Consider the following 17,451-nt stretch of genomic DNA (forward strand, 5'->3'; position numbering starts at 1 on the left):
ATTGTGGAATACAACGTTACGAGGACGATTCGAATTAAGTGTGGTAGGCGGTCTGGATAGCTCAGTTGGGAGAGCACTCGACCGGCCATCGAGAGATCCCGGGTTCGAACCCCGGTTCAGTCCCTGCCGCATTTTTTCGGATCGTTCCTCCTATCCCGATTTTTCCACTATCACAACTAATAAAAGGAAAAATGTATCGATTGAAAAATTCAATAACAGTTTTAGAAATTATGTACCGAAGTATCTCCGACCAAGTATATAGAGACGAGGCAGCGTCTTGACGGCAAGTGTTAAAAAGAGAAATTTAAGCAGAGCGAGTCTAAACGAGCCGTGGATCTTTACTAACACATTTGAGCGATTATGAAATGTTTGTATTTTTGTTGGTTGGTTTCAATTTTTATCTTGATTTTCGATCGGACTTAGAAAAGAATAAAACTGTCATTGAGGAGTGCTCTGAAATTTTTTAAAATCTTAATTTTTGTAAAGCGCTTACGTATTTACTTGCAAAATGCAAAAATCCGCTCTTATACAAGTCGGTTTTTAACGGAAATTAGAAAAATATCTCTTACGTTTAATCGAGAGTTCTATAAATATTTTATTAAAGGAGCGAAATTTCGTAAATTTTATGTTTTTACTTGGTACCAATTTTTTTTTCAATCGATACACAGATAAAATTATATTTAAATGACATAATTTATAGCCAACATTATGAAAAAATATATGAGCTCCACTGTATATGAACTCCAAACTTTGGGAAAATAATATTTTCATGGATGGCTAACTTATCAATCTGTCTCTTGGCGCAACACCAATAGAATCATTTTTTTCATCTAGATTTTTTCTTTTCAGCTTAAATTTTAAGGAAATCAACTTTTAACTGAATGCTAACTATTTTTGTTACAACATCAGAAAATCAACATGTTTCCATCATAATTTTTTACTAAAATTGAAAAAAATAATTTTAAAGTCATTGGTGCCACCGCTGAAAAATTTTGAGAGAATTACTTTTTCATTAAGTATCGACTTGCGGCTTTGAGAAAAAATTTTTTTTTTGATCACCTAAATATATTTAAGGCATTCCAGCTGTTGTGTCCGCGAAGACCGTCACAAAGGGACAAGTTATTGAAGACGAGTATTCAAGAGATTAAGGCCAAAAAGAGTTGAACTCCAACTCGATACTTGTACAACAAGTTAATAATAAGAATTTAAAAATTCGAGATTTTATTGCCTCAAGACCCATCCTTATAAATCCTCGTCAAAGACTGGCAATTTTTAGTTGATCGATAATTTTATTGATTCGGAGGTCTTTCCGCTTTCTTGCGAATATAGCCTAAATTTTCTACTCGAAGTTCCGATGTTGACATTGAGGGTCGATGCACTCGTTCTGAAACGTCTAAATTTCACCATCGATGCATTTACATTGTATAATTTACGTTGTAAAATTTGAAGATACTGAACCACTTTGGTATTCAAATTTATTGATGATTTTCGAATAATGCGATCCAAGTTATAAACCTTCAAATGAGAATAATACCTTCGTGGTGCCTGAATAATGCTCCACAAGATGATAGACGTCTGGTATTCTTAATATATTCTTTCAAAATAGGTAAAAAAAAAATCGAAATCTAATTGTATTACGATTAATGATAATGAAATTATTTAGTCAGATTAATTGATGAGAAATAGGTTTTAAACGTTTCTAAACGAAAAATAAAAAAAAAACGAAATTGTAGGTATCAAAATGCTTAACAAGTTTAGTACCAACCATTTTTCGATATCTATCATGAGTAGGAAGAAAATAGCAAAAAACAAGTTCTGCCACCTAAATTTTCAACTTTCTCGTTCGATATCTCAATAACGATGAACGGTAGAAAAAAAATGTATATGACTTGAATTGTAGAGCGTGAAGAAGCAACGAAAAAATATCCTATTGCAATTTTTGTATATTAACGGAGAGCCAAGTTATTGTAAAAAAAAAAATAGAACACTCGATTGAATAATGGCACATAATGCACAAAGGAAACATTGAATGAAAAATCTAACTAGAAGAATCATTTTTTGTTCCGACAGATTGCAAAAAAATTGAAATGTGCGTGGGATACCGAGCTGCATAGAAGAATAATATATCTCTGGGAACACTGTCAACTTCGTCGTGCGGTAGAAACTGCAATGCTAGTAAGAGGAGATGGTGGTGAACGTTCCATAGACGAAGAAACTGTTGTAGGTAACGTACATGCACCATGTGAAGTACTGTTATCACCAAAATCGATCAGTGCTGAGACAAATAAGCGATGTGCACGCACGTCAGTGGTATTTGTAGAAAATACTGAATACAAAGTGGTGAATGTCCTTGGAGATGGAAATTGTTTGTTCCGATGCTTCTCCCATCGCTTATTTGGTAATGAGAAGTCACATAGCACCGTTAGAAAATTGATTGTAAGGTATACGGTAGAAAACTGGATGGAAGAGGTAGACATGCTAAATAGTACTTGTCCTGATAAGGAGTACAACAATGCGGATGAATATGAGCAAGAAATGGGTATCGATATGACGTACGGCACTGACTTCGAAATAGGTGTTTTTGCTCGTTTATATAAAGTCAATGTAGCGATATATCGAAAAATATCTGGCGATCGAATAATCAAAGTACAAAATTTGACATGTGATGAAATGAATGAGCGACCGACCTTGAACATCATGTTTACTGGCGAACAACGCAGTGGCCATTGGGTTGTGCTTGAGGCAACAAATAATTTTGTAGTGTCACAATATAATGAGATTAAAGACGTAGTAGAAGAAGAAACTGCAGCGGTTATAGATAATCGAAGTTCGTCTTCGTCATATACAGCGTTAATGAATTTTGATTCAGAAAGTGTCGTTCGCGATAAAAAAATGGAACAAGGAAGTTATGAGGTTGAAGGAATACCAATGTTCGCGCAGATGGATGTAGCATCCACGAATCCTGAGGCACAAAATGATGCTTGTGTTACGTCGCGGTCCCGTGCCTGGTTATCGTTGGTCTGAGACGAATAAAATTTTGTCTCCCAACCACACCCGCACAAACTGACACGACACAACAGAAACGTTGAGGTTCCTAGGTTGAGAGGGGGGGGATTTACCCTCCGGGATTGGAACCGAATGCGCTGACGATTTGCGGTCAAAAATGAGTAGGAAAAGGGGTTGTAAAAATGATGAAATAACGTGCACTTACCTTTTCCTTGGAGCGGTGAAGCGTTTAGGGTATAAGATGACTTACGGGGTCTCCGGAGGAGTCTCGACTTCCGGGGGTTCAGGGGTTCGGACCCTGAGTACCGTTGACGCCTCCGAAGAGACTGGTGAGACAGGGCGGTACAATTTAGGATTACCCCCGGGATTTGAGCCCAAAAGACGCCCGTTTGGGTATTCTTTGCTGATTATGTAGACGTTGCAGATGAAAGTTATAGTAGAAACTACTTTGATGCTTCGTTTCGATGGTCGTTCCAGATTTACGGATCCGGAATTCGCAATGTTTAATATTTTTAGAGTTCAGGATGAGTGAAAATAAACAAATGCCACGATCTGGTGAAATGAAATGCACTTATTCCCTTTTATTAGCACGGGGAATCGGTCGAAATTACAAAAGGTCGATTGTACCGATTTACATCGGATTACGATGAGTAAAATAATTTTTATAATTGATATTCGCGGCGAGTATCTGGGGAAAAGAACTTCATCGTTGTTACAAAACGAAACACGCAAATCTGAGCAACCAAGGTATCGAAGGTAAGTATCGCGGTGCGTATGCACTCGAAAAAGTCAGTGGATTAAACGGAAATTTTCGGGGTAAACACGCTCGAAAATTCCCGAGATGTGCCGAAATTGCGAATTCTTGGGATGAGAACGTACACGTGTTCGAAGTGTGAGTTATCGCGATTAATCCGAGTTGGGAATTTAGATTTCAATTTATTGACTTGAAGTTTAAATTGTCGAAAGAAGGGAACGTTCGAAAAATCAAATTATTAAATTATCAAAGGAAGGCAACTTGAAATTTATTTGCTGATTGTTGAAATAGAATTTACTTGACAGTTAAATTGCAAATCATCACTACACGTCAAGGTCGAATCGTGAGTTGTGGGAGTAAAAGTAACCTTAGAATTTAAATTTGGATCGTTGAGATAAAAATCGTTCGAAGGCTAACTCGTGAATTATTAGGATCTTGAAATTTGAATGTGGATCATCGAAATAAAAATCATTTGAAGATTAGTTTGTAAATTATTCGAGTCATGAAATTTTTAATTTTGAATTATTAAAATGAAAATCGCTTGAGAAATTCACTTGTAAATTATTAAAATGGTGAAATTTTAAATTTGGCTTGAAGGAGGAAAAAAAATAAAATTTCTTAAGAAAAAGCGATTCTGGAAATTAAGTTGTTGAAATAAGTTCACAGTGGAAATTGCCGAAAATGAAGACACTCGGAGGTTAAGTTGAATTGCCAAAAATAAAGACGACCTTGAATTTAATTTCGAATTTGTCGGGCTAACTTCACTCACGAATTAAACTAGAACTATTGAAATAACAATAATCTTGAAATCGGATTTGAATTAGAATAAATTCTCCTGAAAATTATATCTTCAGCTGTTGAAATTAGAATTCGCTCGAAAATCAAACTTCCAATTGTCGAAGTGAAGATTCACTCGATGATTAAAATTGTATTTAATGAGACACTCACTTTAAAGTTAACTTTTGAATTGACGAAATTAAATCCTGCTCAATAAATAAATTTCAATTTGCTAAAAGAGTCAAAGCAAAACAATCCCAAATTTAGAATTCCGAATTATTTAAATAACGTGAACTTGAAGTTTAAATTTCGAATTAACGAAATAAACTCAAGATTGAAATTCCTAATTCGAATAATTGGAACAAGCTTCGAATTTGAATTTCGAATAATCGAAACAAATGCGAGCTTGTGAAGTTAAATTTGAATTGACGAACGAAACCTTGAAATTTTAAGTTTTAACTATTGAAATGAACTTACTCGGAAATTCAGTTGGAAGTGGGCGAAATGAAACGAAGATGAAAATCTCGGACAACACACACTTCAACACTTGTTAAAATGAAATGAAAATTTCAAGTTGACGTGGAGCGACGGACTTGAGAACTCTCGACGCGAACAGTCACTGTTAATAATGATGGTCGCGACCACGATACGACGGTTGCTAAGATTTTAGACACAAAAATACAAAAATACAAAAACAGAGAAACGAGGAAAATTTGAGCCAATACCGACCCTCAAACACTCTCGTTTCGTGGGTACACTCGCGAATTCTAACTATCGCCGGCGCAAAAATGGTTAGAGAAAAAATTACTAACTCGTAAATAACCGGACAAGAGAATATTCGAAGAGGTGACCAAATGAAGCGGGCGAACGAGGATCGAAGACTAACTAACTCCTTGACACTTTTCGACTCCTCCGATTCGCGAATGGAGGGGGTCCAGGCATTATTCTTTCGCTAAGTGTCCCACGGTAACTGGAGCTATAGGGCCGACCATGCACGTAGACCGGATGCTAGCAGTGCGAAAAATATCAGTAGAAACTCCACGTGCGTCGCTCTAGACTAAACCGAGGCGAGCTCGGACGCCCGGATGGAGATAAGAGATTTGCGTCGCCTCTTGGCAGACGCTGGCTTCGCGTAATCAGAAACTATGGGAAAGTATTCGAGCAACTTTGACTTATACAGGTCGGCTCGGAACTCTCTCGTTACCGTGAGAAACTTAATTTTGGAACGGTCTTACGTTTTCGCTATCGATACGAGACATTATTTTTATAGTCGGTTGTGGTTTTCTTAATTGATTATTAATATAACAAATATTTCTTAAAAATCCCAAAAAAAAAATAAAAATTCATTTACGGGGTTGAACCCGGGGACGTAACACTTGCAAAAAAACAGAGGAAAAGGAAAGTGTGAAGACAGAAAAAATATCACCATTCAAAGGGTTAAATAAAAGAGATGGAATGATGAGTAATCTGGAACAAGAAAGTATGGAGATGGACATACCAGAATTCGAGTCGTTATCTTTGGAAGATCCATCCTCCATCGAAGAGCCAGAACATGAATCGATGCAAATAAAAAATCAACCGACACAAAACGAGTTGAACAAAAAGGATATGTGGATAAGCGCACATTCTTCAGGAAGACCAAAAAGACTTACTTGTTACCATAAAAATAGTACTGAATTATTGAAAGATAACAGCCGTGTTTATGATTTCCTGGGTAGTGACAGCGAAATTTCTGATAATGATTCAGTATCCAGTTGTAGTGTAAAAGTAAGACAGTCCCGGAAGCGCAATAAGAACAGATTTGCAGTCGATTCAAGTTCTAAGAAAGATAACAAAAGTTTTTCGGTATATATAGGTACTTATCAAATAATTTCAGCTGATTTGAAAGATAATTTAGGTTGTTTAGATAAGGATATTATAAGAAGCACCACTTCAAGAGTCATGTTAAAAGTACTAGGATGTACGTGTACGCTAAGCTTTTATGGAGAACTCCGATTTAACGATAGAGACATTGTATTTTATGTGCGGTGTAAGCGACCTGATCACCAGCAACGGTTCAAATATCAAATTAATAACTATCATCTACCTACAGCTGAAATTGTTATATCAAGTGACGCTAAGATCAAATGCGTTCATAAGAAAAAATTGGATGCAAACGTTTTCGTACAGGTGAGAAGATCCAGACGTCGACGTATTGCGGAAATTTTGAAAAACCGCAGAGGAATTGATTTTTTGGATGATTTGCAACTTAATACTGATCAAGCACTCAAAAACGATGGGCACAATCAAGAATTGTTCAAGCTAAATACAGCTCAAAAAATCTTGTCAGAAGATAGATGTACAAATCGTTTAACATTGAAATCTCGGGACCTATCGGACTTGTTCCAATTAAAAATCGAGCACGACGAAAGGCGTGATCCATTTTTAAGACATGTAACTCTACCCATGAGCGTATACATGTACACAGCTGAAGATTTGAACGTTGCAGTTAATGAAAATTCAATAATTATCCACTTCGATGCAACAGGCTCAATATGTCGGAAACCAGATAACTATAATTGTAAGAGAATATTTTATTACTCTCTCGTTGTAAAGCTTGAGGTAGAACTGTTACGGGTAGCGCAGATGATAACATGCGAGCATACGGTAGATTCCATAGGTTGTTTTTTAAGAAAATTTAGGAAATTTGCAGAGCGTGAGGTAAATAAATGGCCTTTAGTAAATGCTGTCGTTGTCGATTGGTCTTGGGCTTTAATAAAATCAATCTTGCAAGAATGGAATGGTATGGATGTTAACACTTATCTCGACATGACATTCCAGTGCTGTTTAAGCGGCAAGGATTTGATAAGAGATAAGACAATAGTGAAAATATGTTTTGGACATTTCATGAAAAATGTATCCAAAACCATAAATGAAAAATTTCCCCAATACAAACATTTTAAGGCACTACTTATGGAATGTATGGCACTCCTAAGTTTACGTAGAACATTGACTGAGTTCACTATCGTGTTCAAAAATATGTGTTCATTGTTACTAAGCAAACAAACACCGAGAAATAGTCTGACCGTTTTGAAGAACTTGACTAATAGAGAAAATGTAACTCGACAAATTAAAGATTACGACAATCTTGAAATGGATGACGAATTACATTCGACAAGGGATGCAAATGACGATGCTATTTACAGAAAATCGCCATATTATAAAATGTACATCAAAATAATGACACTCATGGAGGTTGAAATCGAAAGAGAGGGAGAAAAAAACAAAATCGATAAAGTCAAAAAAACAGAGAATGACTTTTATGCCCCAGAATTTAGGGAACATGTCGTTAGGAAATGGATACCGTATTCCATTTTTTGGAGCTCTATGGACCTAAATGTGTTACCTACGAGTATCTCGCGATTGAGCAATGCATATTCGGAAAGTTCGCATAGAATCCTGAAGGAGGTGATCTTGGAGAATCTGACCCATTTATCAGTCGCTGATGTGGTGCGAAGATTAGATATCAGACGGCAGAGGACAATAAGCATTATACAGTTGAATGCGAATGTTAAAGGAACAAGAAAATCACATCAAAAACCAAAATATCCGCAAACAGTCGATGAAGAGCGTTGGGGAAGGAAGAAATCCCAAAAGAGAGCAAAAAATTGCTATGAAAAAGGGAGGCTTCTGAACGCAATGTATTTAGACCCCAAGAGCGTTGGGGAAGGAAGAAATCCCAAAAGAGAGCAAAAAATTGCTATGAAAAAGGGAGGCTTCTGAACGCAATGTATTTAGAAGCGGAAAAGAATGAAAAATCGGCGGAAAAACAGGAGAATAAGCGAGATGATGAATCAGAAACTGAATACGCAGAAGAAAAAACTAGTTTGTTATGCGAAAATAAAAGAGCGGGTAACTCACTAGAATTTGAAGAAGTGCAGAGTATAGGAAATCATGAAAGTAACGAAGAATTTTTACGATTGGAAGTAAAAACTGATGACCAAACATTGTGCGATCAGACCGAGAAGTTTTACAACGGTCTAGTCAAAAGCTGGAACTATTATGTGAAGTCCAGTTCCTGTCTTGTAACAGTTTGTCGGCATGAAACAAGCAAATCATTGACAGTTGAAATGTTTCAAATTACAGCTAGAGAGTTTTCATCCCTCCGACCCCGGAGGTGGATAAATGGAATAGCGATTGATGCCTTCCTGGCTTCAATCGTTGATGATTGGTCAGATGTAATGTTTATACCCACAGATGATACAAGGATAATGCTTGTCGAAAAAAAAAGAATTGGTAGCCGAAATATCTGTTCAACTGTGAAGAAGATTGAAGGTAAATTATTGATGCCTTATTTACTTGTCGATCATTGGAGGTTATTTGTAGCAGATATACCGCAAAAACATTTGATGATGTTAGACCCATACGGTAGTGATGACGATAAAGAGCGAGTCATCAAAGCGTTTAAAGATTTTCTTTTAGAAAGGTCCAAAGAATCATCTAGAGGCACATCGTTTTACGATTTGAAGGATATTGATTGGACGGTGCAGGAGATCGCTGAACGTCCATTCCAATCTTATAAGGATGGATACAGTTGTGGAGTATTTGTTATGTACTATGCAGAATGCTTAGGTAGTGGTAAGCCATTCAACTTTGAATTTGACCCGGAGTCCTATCGTGCTGAAATTGCACAAAATCTGCTTTTGAAATCAGGAGACATGGAAAATATTTGTCTGCATTGTTTTGCGCCTTTGAAAAATGACTCAGCGATCTGTAAGATGTGTGAGCGCAACAGTCACCAAGCTTGTGTATTCAAATCGGGTTTAGTAACTGATGACGAGGAAAAGTCTTTGAAACAGCGTGCTAGAAAAAAACCGAAAACTGAAATAGATTATTTTGTTTGTAGATTATGGTGCCGTAATATGAAAGGATCTTGAAAACTCCATGAGTAGTGAAAAATTAGTGCATCTAAAATGTATAGGGTGAGATGGCTCTAATTTTTCGAGTAATTTATGCAATATATATTTGGGAAGCAAAATTGAGAAACCAGATATGCACAATTAGTAAAATCGTTGTAATTGTAACGAAATATTGCTAAAAGAATCCAGAAGATGATCACGAAAAAGGTGCTGATGGTGATTTATTAAAAAATTACGAGGGTGTAATATTGAACAACCTTTGTGTCTTGTTAATATGTCACGATCGGTTCCTAAACAACGTTGATAACAGCAAACGGAAGGTATAGTTACGTTTATCAGCGAATCTTGTAAGAACATATGAAGATTCAATCGTTCGGTGAAAAATAGTATGTAATGGCAATAAATCAAGAGCCAATTAAGGACTGAGCTGAAAATTTTAGCAGACTGGCGCAAGAAAAATAAATTAGAAAACAAAAATAGGAGTAGCATTTATTCGGTCATGTTGTACTATGTGACGAAATGATGTTGAAGAATGCATCGTAGCATAGTTGTAAACTAGAGGAAATCTTTCAGAGAACAAGTTCTTCTGTTGAATGCGGTGGACGTACAAAAATGACTTGAGAAATAAGTAGCGTTCTTCCAATAAATTCGGTGGAAATACAAAACAAATAGATAAAGTTAAAAATTACCTTCCATTCGATGTGTTGGAATCGAAAAAAAACTAGCTTAGAAAGTAAGATGTGCCTTTCCATTCAGCTCGGTGAGAATAAAAAAAAACGTTGAAGAGAGACCTTGCTATTCAGTTCAGCGGAGGTTAATTCATAAACTCTGTAGTTTAAAGTATTCTTCATACAAGAAACGTCAAGAGGAGAACCCTTTCATTCAGTTTGGTGAAAGTCAAGAAATAGTATAAAAAGTAACTTACGTCTTTCCATTCGGTTCGGTGGAAATAAAAGACAACGCTAGACATAACGTCTTTCCATTCAGTTTGGTGGAAGTAAAAGACGACGCCTGAAGTAACGTCTTTCCATTCGGTTTGGTGGAAATTAAAGACAAGGCCTGAAATAACGTCTTTCAATTCAGTTTGGTGGAAGTATAAGACAATACCAGAAGTGACGTATTTCCATTCAGTTCGGTGGAAAAACCCAAATAATAGATTCATTTGGAAATTTCGCTCTTCCATTCAGTTCAATGTAATAAAAAAAAAAACTAACGTAGGAAGTAAGTTGCACCTTTCCATTTCAGTTCGGTGGAAAAACCAAAATAATAGATTAAGTTAAAAACGTTCTTCCATTCAATTCAGTGTAATAAAAAAACTAACGTAGAATGCAAGTTGCACCTTTACATTCAGTTGAGTGGAAATACAAAAGTGAATTAGAAAATAAGTAACATCCTTCGGAGCAGTTTGTTCGAGGTAAAAATATGGTGAGAAAAAAAGGATGCAAGTGGAGGATTGTATTTCATTACTGATCGAATTCTATGATTGCGGATAAATGTTCTGTACATGAAGAGACTTAAATTTCAGACAATCACATGAAGTTGCCTACACTCTCAGTTTGATGCTTACTGAAAGTAATTTTTACACTGCCGTTTTAGAAGGGCATCGAAAGCATAAAGATATTTTCCATCAACGGTAAATGAGACACGTGAAGTGGTATGTTTCCTCAAAGGATGTGCATCGGGTTGGGATATTCGAGTACATTGAAAGATTTCAGAGACGCCAACGCTTTTCCAATTTACTTTTAATTAATTTCTTCATAAATAAGAATGACCCCACTGGAGTTCTCGAGCCCTTAGTTTCAATAACTCTCATCCCTCAATATGCAATATGTAGAAAAATGTATAGCTACAGACACTCATCTCCAACGATTGTTTGTGTATATCCGAGCGATTGACAAATTCCTAAAGCTCTTCAATTTTGAATCGAGGAGAGTGTCAAAAGAAACTGGTTACTATTACTCAACCGACTCGCATGAAGGTATTTTTAAATAAATATTCAATATTGATTTCGACAGGAATTTAAAAATAGCTAACTACTTTTCAATTTATGTATGAGCGGTTTTGTGCAATACCAACAAAGTTCTTCAAATCAAAGTATGTGCAATAAAGAAAACGTTACATTACCATTGGAGTATTTTTTAATAGCACCTCTCCATCAACCGTTGTAGACGTTAGTCTAAGTTAACAAAAAGGATTAATATCAAGATGATTTTCAATCAATATAATTGATGAACCCGATTGATACTGATAGGTTTGGACGATTCGATACTTGCTGAACTTCTGAAGTAATTGGAGGACAACAAATGATGCAGTTCTCATTTCATAGAACTCTGACTTGGTATATAGTTGTGCTACGTGTCAAAATTGGAGAGTATCAGATGTATTTAAAATACAAGATTATGAAGATATAATAAACCTAGCGGAAAAATACATAAAAATTTCCACCCCCGGTTAGGGTGTCTTGTGGTAATTTTTTTTTGCTCACAATTTTTTTGATATTACTCCTGGACTCCCCTGGCCGCTCTATGAAACAAAAAAGAATCCCCAAACAACCCTAGTAAAGAATCTCGTAAGAATTTTCACCTCCGGTACGGGTGACGTCCGGAAATTCTTTTTTGTTCACAATTGTTTCAGTATTACTCCTGGACTCCTTTAGCTAATTTATGAAATAAAAAAGATGAGAAACTCAGATCAACCCAGATGAAAAAATTTGTAAAAATGTTTACCCCCATTAAGGGTGACATTCGGCGTTTTTTTTTTTACTGCAATTCTTTTGATATTACTCCTGGAAATTCCTGGTCGCTCTATGAAATAAAAAAGATAAGAATTCTCAAGCAAACCTGGTATAAAGATTCGTAAAAATTTTCACTCCCGGTAAGGGTGACTTCCGCCGAATTTTTTTGGTATTACTGCTAGACTATTGTAACCGATCTATGAAATAAAAAAGATGAGAATCCCCAAACAACCAGAGTAAAATAATTCGTAAAAAACTTCACCCCCTGTAAGGGTGACTTCCGGCAATTTTTTTTGTCCGCAGATTTTTCGATATTACTCCTGGACACCCCTAGTTGATCTATGAAATAACAAAGGTAAGAATCCGAAATCAACCCGAGTAAGAAAATTCGTAAAAATTTTCACCCCCGGTAAGGGTGACTTCCGCCGATTTTTTTTGTTTGCAATTTTTTTGGTATCACTGTTGGACTACTCTGACCGATCTATGAAAAAAAAAAAGATGAGAATCCCCAAACGACCAGAGTAAAATAATTCGTAAAAAATTTCACCCCCTGTAAGGCAATTTATTTTTGTCTGCAATTTTTTCGGTATTACTCCTGGACACCCCCGGTCGATCTATGAAATAAAAAATATAAGAATCCCGAATAAGCCGTGGTAAAAAAATTCGTAAAAATTTTCACCCCCAGTAAGGGTGACTTCCGCCGATTTTTTTTTGTTCGCAATTTTTTTGGTATTACTGCTAGACTACTGTGATCGATCTATGAAATAAAAAAGATGAGAATCCCCGAACAACCAGTGTAAAATAATTCGTAAAAAAATTTCACCCCCTGTAAGGGTGACTTCCGGCAATTTTTTTTTGTCCGCAATTTTCTCGATAGTACTCCTGGACACCCCTGGTCGATCTACGAAACAAAAAATATAAGAATCCCGAATTAGCCCTGGTAAAAAAATTCGTAAAAATTTTCACCCCCAGTAAGGGTGACTTCCGCCGATTTTTTTTTGTTCGCAATTTTTTTGGTATTACTGCTAGACTACTGTGACCGATCTATGAAATAAAAAAAATGAGAATCCCCGAACAACCAGTGTAAAAAAATTCGTAAAAAAATTTCACCCCCTGTAAGGGTGACTGGCGGCAATTTTTTTTTGTCCGCAATTTTCTCGATAGTACTCCTGGATACCCCTGGTCGATCTATGAAATAAAAAATATAAGAATCCCGAATTAGCCCTGGTAAAAAAATTCGTAAAAATTTTCACCCCCAGTAAGGGTGACTTCCGCCGATTTTTTTTTGTTCGCAATTTTTTTGGTATTACTGCTAGACTACTGTGACCGATCTATGAAATAAAAAAAATGAGAATCCCCGAACAACCAGTGTAAAATAATTCGTAAAAAAATTTCACCCCCTGTAAGGGTGACTGGCGGCAATTTTTTTTTGTCCGCAATTTTCTCGATAGTACTCCTGGATACCCCTGGTCGATCTATGAAATAAAAAATATAAGAATCCCGAATTAGCCCTGGTAAAAAAATTCGTAAAAATTTTCACCCCCAGTAAGGGTGACTTCCGCCGATTTTTTTTTGTTCGCAATTTTTTTGGTATTACTGCTTGACTACTGTGATCGATCTATGAAATAAAAAAGATGAGAATCCCCGAACAACCAGTGTAAAATAATTCGTAAAAAAATTTCACCCCCTGTAAGGGTGACTGGCGGCAATTTTTTTTTGTCCGCAATTTTCTCGATAGTACTCCTGGACACCCCTGGTTGATCTATGAAATAAAAAATATAAGAATCCTGAATTAGCCCTGGTAAAAAAATCGTAAAAATTTTCACCCCCAGTAAGGGTGACTTCCGCCGATTTTTTTTTGTTCGCAATTTTTTTGGTAATACTGCTAGACTACTGTGACCGATCTATGAAATAAAAAAGATGAGAATCCCCGAACAACCGGTGTAAAATAATTCGTGAAAATTTTCATCCCTTGTAAGGGTGACTTCCGCCGGTTTTTTTTTTTTACTATTTTGTTTGTTCCAGTTTTTGGACATCTTTGGCCGGTTCATGAAATAAAAAAGATCAGAATCAAGTTTTTTTTTTAATGATTTCGTTGGAGTCCAACGTTGCGAACTTCAACGTCATAATCGGACAAGTATGGATTCATCACGATTGACAAGGACAGTGAGTTGAATGCTGGAAGATATAGAAGGGGATTTGATTCTTTCCTCACTGTCGATGATGATGATGATGTTAAATAATTGTTCCCCTGGATTTTACAAGACCCGAGAAATGTTCTCCTACGCACAGTTGATGGTTTTGAGAGAAGAGTTCAGGCATGTTTAAACATGAATGGAGGGATCTTTGAACATCTCTAGGGAGGGATCAGAGTACACTCACAAGGGGGTTTGGAGTCCGAAAATACTGCGGTAGTGACGAACCGCAGAGACCTAATCCTTGTGAGCTCGTACCTATGGGCATAAAGGCATTGTATGCCCCTCTTTTTAAAAAAAGTTGAAAAATAAAATGAAAATAAAAAACACACACACATGCACCTCCGCGTATGCACGCATATGCAGACGCACACACAAACGCACTTGCACTTGGTACGTTAAAGATCTCTTCGCGGTGCATCCTGGATACCTCTAAAATAGTTGAAAATGATGTTCTCACTTAAAAAATATGAACTTAATCAAAAAATTTTTCCAACAAAAGTTGTTGGTTTTGCGCTGAAAAATTTTTTGGTGATGAAAAAAAGTTATGTTTCCATTCGAAAAAAACATGTCGGCCATTCTAACGCCGCCATTTTGAATTTTGGATCCACAAACCAATTTTTATCAAACGTCCGCCTTCAACCCCTAAAAGTTTTGTTCCACACAATATTTGATCCGAGCAATATTTTCCGAGAAAAGTCAGGTGTAAGATTAATATGGGACACCCAAGAAAAAACACGCGCAATTGGTTAAATGTAAATGAATTCAAATAAATTTTTTAAAATTTGTATCGAATAAAAGTGTCTAATCCAATATATTGTTGTCATATTTTTTTATATTTAGTTTAGCCATGCCCTCCAGTCCCTTCTTTCCACCGCTTTCGCTTACAGTGTATCCATACCAATTTCTGTCCATTCTTTAGACAATATGCGTATTGTGTATTCCTATTTCCTCATATTGATTTCATCAACATAGTTTAAAAATTTATGACAAAAACTGTACATACATCATCGCTTGTGTATACACTCAAGTTTGAAACAACGCTGAAGTTTCCAACGTTGGAGTCCAACGAAATGAACGAAAAAAAAAACGTTTGTAATTCACCAATTTTTTATTTCACGTCATAGTTTGAAAGAAATCTTTGGGCCAAGTAAATGCATAGATCGATGGTTCCGAGCGGCTCTATCTCATATCGCTCGGAGATTTAAGCAGTAGCGTAATTAAAAGCGTCTCATATTATACTAACGTAAGTCTCGCGCCCTGCGCGAAGCATCGTATCTCGGCAGACCCTGTTCATTTTATGGCATCTCCGGCCACGCGTAAGATCCATCGGATCTCCCGCAGCCCTACAACGGAATATCGTAACTCGCCAACTGTGATATGCCGTATTTTATCTCAAATACACTGAAACTTGTCATCGTGTCTATGAGTCGCAAGTTTTCAATAAAAAGGGTTTGAAATTTTCACGTTCTCAAAAAAAATTGTCACTGAATATTGTGCGTTATACGCAATATTTAGTGAGAATGTATTATCATGACTCGCATTATGAATTCCATATAATTATTCAGAAAATCCTTACATATTGTAATAGGTACTCCTATTTTCAAGTTTTATCTTTAAGAGGAAGTTTGACTCTTTTTATTGAGGTTCAATTCGTCTTTTTCAGTTCGATTGTATTTTGCTATAAGGTAGTATAATTATACATCACTATCGAAGAAAATCCTTATCTGAAAATCTAGGATGTGAAGGGCAACATGTCAGTTAATCACTGTAGATTTTTGCGTTCTGTGTTTAACGAGAAAATTTATTATCGTCAGCGTAGAAAGCAGCTATCACTGACGTATTAATAACAAAATTATTATATCAAACAATTCTTATTCAAAAATCTTATCAATATACGCTATGATAATATAGTATTTAAGTTTTCACTATTATTATTATCACTAGCGTGAATATTATGATTATGCCAGGTCGTATTATCGCACACCATTAGCTTTATTATATATTTTTTAAACAAGGATGGTAATTGACAGTACCATAATATGCTCACATTATCACAGTGAAATAATACTTCAGAATTATTATTCAAGGAAAAGATCATTAAGTACTGGAAAGAAAATTTGAGGTGGTATGGATCTACATTTAAGATTCCTAAGAGGCTTTAACGCGTAATGCATGATAAAATGCATGTTTCGTAGAAGGAATTAGATTTTTCTCACAAAGAGATTTTAAATCGGCGAATTTCGCTTTGTCGATCTGCAGTAAACCACGGTACGCTTTTTTAAGAGAATACGAACTCACATTTACACAGGAACCTCGCGTACCTGATGTTACAACTAAGCGTTTGAACTCCTTCACTGAAATGATGCTGGAACTGAACAATGTCATCACGATTTGAACACACATACAGTTCCCGGATTTTAGACAACCCTACTTTATTTCCATCCTCATCTTTTTCCCATTGGAAATGTTTCGCGAGATCTTTAAAATTGTAAATGTTATCTTGAACAACTTCAGTTACATTGTACTGTTTTGAACCCGTTTTTTTCGCCGTTTTTACGATGGCAATCCAATGTTCAGGACTATGAATAGTTACATTTTTACTCCTCTTTTCAATCAAAGCGTGCATTGAGTCTCCTTCATTTTGAGTATGTCCAGTCTCCAGGAATCTGTAAGTGATTTCGATGTTGTAACGCACCGTTGCGAAATACATCATGGAAAAAACGAATTGGTTCTTCTTTTGACCAGCGCAGTTATCTGAATAGAAGAAAAATTTTTTTACCCCTGTCTTAACTTTTTTTTTAATGAAATCAAGAAGAAAACTTGCTATTTCATTACTGCCTTTTGAACCGATCGTCTCATTCCATATGTAGCAGAACCCATCATGTTTCGAGCAATCGTACACAGTAAAGTTGTATAATGAAAGATGTCGCTTGTAATAAAATGCAGAAGATTCTGCACGAGGACATGGCAAAACTTTTTGCATGTCGAAGCATGCAACGCACGATGAAGAGTCTTGTTGCATAATTTTTTATTTTCGTCCTTTATTTTTTGGGCGAGATTTTTCAACTCTATGTGCTTATCGTA

General features: G+C 36.1%; 1 protein-coding gene and 1 non-coding gene across 4 annotated transcripts in view; one reads left to right on the top strand and one right to left on the bottom strand.

Moving 5' to 3' along the window:
* Positions 1-17,451, bottom strand: part of inaD (inactivation no afterpotential D) — a 2,962,486-nt gene that overhangs the window by 955,721 nt on the left and 1,989,314 nt on the right. The gene's annotated exons all lie outside the window — the stretch shown is intronic.
* Positions 51-123, top strand: TRNAA-GGC (transfer RNA alanine (anticodon GGC)). The gene has a single exon. It is a non-coding gene; the product is annotated as a tRNA-Ala (tRNA).

Source organism: Venturia canescens, chromosome 9, assembly GCF_019457755.1.
Source record: "Venturia canescens isolate UGA chromosome 9, ASM1945775v1, whole genome shotgun sequence".
Classification (NCBI taxonomy): Eukaryota; Metazoa; Arthropoda; class Insecta; order Hymenoptera; family Ichneumonidae; genus Venturia; species Venturia canescens.